Here is a 5,439-nt window from a genome sequence, read left to right as displayed (position 1 = left end):
TTTATGGTCCACGTGCCTTGATACCAATACCGTCAATGCGTTATGACCTCTGACTCTAAGAGGTCTCCTCAGGACTTGGCCAGGTGTGACTACCTTATTTATTGGAGGACTATACAACATGCCTCATAATGGTTAAGGTGGCTGGCAATCTATTCAGTAACGCTGTCCAGATGGAGGTCCACTGTATTTAATAACTCACTATTTCCTGCGTCATGTGCCAACAAAGTAAATCTCCCACACCTGCTACCTGTCAGGGAAGTTACTTCAAGACAACTGCCAATTGCAGGTATGGAGGCCCATGACAGAATAGCATGGGGAGGAGTGGACTCATCTCAACGGCCATGAAGAGTTGCCAGGGTCCAGCCTGAGGATATCTTCTTTCCTCATTTACAAGGTTCTAGCCCTTGGATTCTCTCTGTTAAAGGGTTCTTGTGTGTCTCAACTCTTATTACTACCGGGTGCCACTCTTGGCTCCCACAAGGATTTCAATGCACCTCCTGGGTGTGATCACATTAGCTCCCATCATGTTCCTATGCCAGTTTGACCCATTTGTGAGATGTGCAGATTTTAAATCCTACAACACAGAAATTCAGATCTGTTGGCAGGGATAAGAGAACATGTAAGCAAAGCCCTGGCCCCTTGGTGACAGCGTAAGGTGGAAACCTTTCACTCAAATCAGACCCAAACAAGGCTACATTGTTCTTCCTTCAGACCTAAACACAAAATAGCAAATGTGACAGGTGTTCTTTCTACCCAAGACAAAGATTTATCCAAACCCAAACACACTATATCGCCCTAAGGGGCAAGTGTTCTTTATTACCAGTGCCACAGGAATTATGCAGCTGTGGCATTTTCTGCATAATTATGGATTTGCCACATAATGAATCATCTGCTGCATAATCTGCCACTTTTCACAAAAAATATTTTCAGTTAAAGCATATAAAAAATTTCTAAATGCGTGTTGACGTGTGTTGTTGCGCAGTGGATTTCCTTTGCAGATGTTGACTGGTCCCTTTTTGCTGCTTATTGCTGTTTTTGGGTGTTAAACTGGTACTAATAGGGTGCAACCCTTGACAGATCGTTTTAAATTGTATAAAAATGACAAAATAAGAAAATAATACTCTCAGAAAATGTGCCACATTGAGCCACATATTTGCCTTTTCTTGCAGCATAATTTTGTTCTCCCCTGTAGCGTAATTCCAGTGGCTATGTTCAGTGCTTTAAATGGGCCTGTATTGTGCCGGTACTGTCCAGTATGGAGTACCGGCAATTTTTTATTTTGAGAGGGAGAGTACAGGTTCTTCTTAAGAGAAATGCAATACCTTTAATTGAAGAGTACCGGCACATCCAGGGTGCTCAGCACACGCTTCACCTCCTCCTTGGCATGTTCCATGGCCTGCTTGTTGTACTGCATTATCCCAAAGGTGGGGAACAGCCAGGTGCTTGCGGGAGGGACGATCTCGCTGTCGGCAAAGCTGACCCACTGGATGACTTGGGCAGCTGCCTTCCTGTTAATGCCGCGAAGCTCATCGTTACTGACATAGTAAGCAATGGCGTTACTCTCAAACACACAAAATCCGTAATTTCCTTCGAAGGCCAGAACCTTTCCCAAAGGAAACTTCTTCAAAAACTCGGGGGTCTTGTTGGTTTGTTCGAACTGGAACTAGGGGGGGGCAGACTTGACAGTTATCTTTGCGCCACTGTACTGAGCAGCAATAAGAACCTTGAATGCCCTCCAGTTGTCAGGGTATGTGTAAAGAGTCCCGGCGGCCATCTTGGTGAAGCGTAGAAAGCGTGAAGCGTGTGCTGAGCACCCTGGATGAACATCTGAGGACGCGCACATTCCTGGTGGGGTAGAGGGTCAGCCTGGCTGACATCTCGGTGTGGTGTGTGCGCTCCTCTGGCTCTACAAACAGGTCCTGGAACCATCTTTCCGGGAGCCATACGTTAACACAAATCGTAGGTTTGAGACCTGCGTAAACCAACCACAGTTCCAGAGTGTCCTTGGGGAGGTGAAACTCTGTGAAAAGATGGCGCAGTTTGATGCTAAGAAGTTCTCAGAGGCGCAGCCCAAGAAGGAAGCCCCCAAAAAGGAAAAGGAGCCCAAGAAGGAAGAGAAAAAGGAAAAAAAGAAGGAAGAGTAGAAGCCTGCTGCTGAGGATGAGTCTGATGAGTGTGATGAGGTGCTAGCTTCAGAACCGAAGTCCAAGGACCCCTATGCCCACCTACCAAAGAGCGCTTTCATCATGGACGAGTTCAAGAGGAAGTACTCGAATGAAGACACGTTGGCTGTGGCAATCCCATACTTCTGGGAACTCTTCGACAAGGAGGGCTGGTCGATCTGGTATGGAGAGTACCGCTTTCCTGAGAAGCTAACACAGACCTTCAAGAGCTGCAACCTCATCACAGGAATGTTTCAGCGTCTGGATAAACTGCGCAAGACTGGCTTTGCCAGTGTCATACTCTCTGGAAGCCACAATGACAGTACTGTCTCTGGCATCTGGGTATTCCGCGGGCAGGCTTGGCTTTCACGCTCAGTGAGGACTGGCAAATCGATTATGAGTCCTATACCTGGCGGAAGTTGGATGTGGACAGCGAAGAGTGCAAGACAATGGTGAAGGAATACTTCACGTGGGAGGGAGAGTTCAAGCACATCGGCAAACCTTTTAACCAGGGCAAAATCTTCAAGTAAGACCATGTCTCGTAAGCTTGGTACATTCAGGAAGTGAAGGGACCCATTGCACCTGGCGGTAGACGCACAACTCTACTCCACCACACAGCGCCCTGTCACTCTGCCTACTGTGGACTATGCATAAATGGAGCCTATCACGTTTACAATTAACTGATCATGAGAAATAAAGAAAAGTGGCCTGTTTGTGCACATGTACATTCATTGCTCTGCTCAGGGAGGGGCTGGGTCTTTCTACAACGGGCTTGTGTATTAGCTGGGGCACGTTTAGATGGAACTTATTTTGTGGTGCATTGCACCATCTTTCCTTTCCTGAAAATTGAACAATAAACTAAGTTGGCTTTGTAAAAAAAAAAAAAGAGTACCGGCACTTCTCAGAAACAAGAAGGCACTTTGATACATTGTACATGCACTTCTATTTTTCCATTTCAAGCACTGGCTATGTTAATAGCCAAGACAAAATGCACACAATATCAAACACAACATAGATTTCTAAGGACCAGATGTTTCCTCTGACTCCTAAAGATGAACCAAAACCACTGTTCTGCTCAATCCCGGAAAGGGGAAGAGGCAAACACCTATCAGAACAACATTACGTAAAAGCTTATTGTACACTTTGAAAACAGAATTGTCTACTAGCTGGGGATCAATAGCCCACTCCAATAACACGCATGCTATCGGCCTCAGGAGCACGGCAGGTGGAGTCAGGATTTAAACCCACGACCCTCAATTTACACGCGATTCAGGCACTTGATTCTTTAACCCTCAAAACTATGTTACTGCCACTGCCAGTCTAGGTAAATGCCAAAGTTGAAGGTACAGTGGACAAGTCTATTATTCACAAGCTCAACAGATTCACTGTCACTTCAGTCCATGCGACATCTTGCTTCCTAGAAGGCCTCGACACAGAGCCATGGCACCAGTGTGCTCTACGCAGGCCTTGTTTTTTGTAGCTCCTTCTCTAGACCTATAAACAGCAATATATTTGTGATTTTCAAATATGCCACGAACCTCTCAGAAAGGTGCAAAATACAGCATTTTACCAACCTGGCCCACATTTATTTAGGTCTGAAGAACAAGCTCTGGTTCGAACAATCTAAGAACATTTTTCAATCAAGAGCAGGTAAGGAATACAGCGACAATGATGTTCGGTAAAGTTCCAAAAGTTTATGTGTTTTTTAAGGTCATACGCCCCCTTACTCTGTCTGCCACAACGGTCCGGGTGAGTGCCGCCATACTCGGGCGATGGTCCTTGTGGGACTCTGTCTCATGAACATAATAAAAAGTAAACTCCAGGAATGGAGTGAGGTCAGAGGTTGGCCTGAACTCTGGCTGCCGGGAGCGAGCCCCCCGCGGGTTTGATGAGTTGGGGATGACACCACGACAATGGCCTGCCTCCCATTGTAATGCAGTCCGAGAAGCCCCTTTCGTTACCGAGGCTTCCTTATTCCCGCGCTTAGCGTCGCGTTGCTGGGGCAACTGACAGCATGCGCGCCAAAGGGCGTTCTTTGCTTTAAGTAAGAGAGAGCAGAGGGGTAGCGGGGGCTATCAGAATAAACTCCCTTAACCAACCAACCGTATTAGGCATTTAAGGTGGAAGGAATGTTACTCATTGCACTAGTTCTATTCGTACCAGCAGTTTGGCGCCCTTTTTAAAGACACCATTTTTTTTTTTCGATTTCTTAAACGTAACTGGGCCAGGGCAGGCTTCGGAATTTGGGATGGAATATGGATAATTATCTAACGCTTTTACTACCCCTGACGTGGAGCTGTACTGCTTGGTGTTTAGGTTCATTATCAATTGCCTAAAAAGTACTTGTACTTAGCACGTACTGGAGAATGTTGAAGGGCGTTCACAACGCTGAAATTGGGGAAAAATTTACTCCGGGAACCAATGAATCTGGGGTCAACGTTTAGCAGAGCAGAGAGGATGGAATCAGGAGGGCGAATCTTGAAAACAGAGTCTGAAAGTCAACTTAGTCATTTGTTGTGAAAAAAAAAAATCTGTTGCAAAGAGATTGGCAAGAAAGACAAATGTGACAGAAAATCTGTTCTAGTTTACTTATTTGTTACCAAAGAGACTGCATTTTAAAATATCTCACAGGTTTAAGACACCTGCTGCTGAGATCTGAAAGAGTGCTGGCCCTTACCACATAATCTCTTTGTCAAGTTGTTAAAGATCTTTCCCATTGGTCGTATGAAGGTTTGTTGGTTGACTTGAAGCATTGAACAGGGAGAATACATCAACTATACATTTCTAACTTGTGAAGCCAATGAGACGCCACAATAAGGACCAGAAATCTCCAAATATAGATAAAGGGTTTTATTTTGGATTCCAATCAATCAAATATATATGCAAGATAATAATAAGTTCAGTAAATAAAGCAATACAGCAGATAAGTTCAAATATCTCAGTAAGTTGAGGCGTAATAAAATGAGATGCAGAACAGTGACAGTGACAACAATAAAGAAACAGATTAAAGCAAACAGGTGTTACTTTAAGAAACTTACAATTTCTCTTCTAAACATAGAGCAAATATAGAATATTCTATCAAGGGTCTCAAACTCAGGAGCATAAAAGGTGTCGGCATGATCTGACTGCAGAAGAAACCTTAAAAAGGAAAAAAAAGCATTTAGCATAAATTTCACACTTGCAAGAATAGGGCAAGCAGAGAGGTCTTCATTTTTCAAAGTCTAAAGGGAATTGAGTGTCGTTTAATTGTGAGAATGCCAATTTAAAAGTAACAGGA

The 5,439-nt window shown here is 44.4% G+C and overlaps 1 pseudogene; it reads left to right on the top strand.

Moving 5' to 3' along the window:
- Positions 1-1,734: 1,734 nt before the first annotated feature.
- Positions 1,735-2,779, top strand: LOC146810401 (elongation factor 1-gamma pseudogene; annotated as a pseudogene).
- Positions 2,780-5,439: the final 2,660 nt, after the last annotated feature.

The sequence above is a fragment of the Triturus cristatus genome, chromosome 7, assembly GCF_964204655.1.
Source record: "Triturus cristatus chromosome 7, aTriCri1.1, whole genome shotgun sequence".
Lineage (NCBI taxonomy): Eukaryota > Metazoa > Chordata > Amphibia > Caudata > Salamandridae > Triturus > Triturus cristatus.
This window is presented reverse-complemented; position numbering and strand designations above follow the sequence as displayed.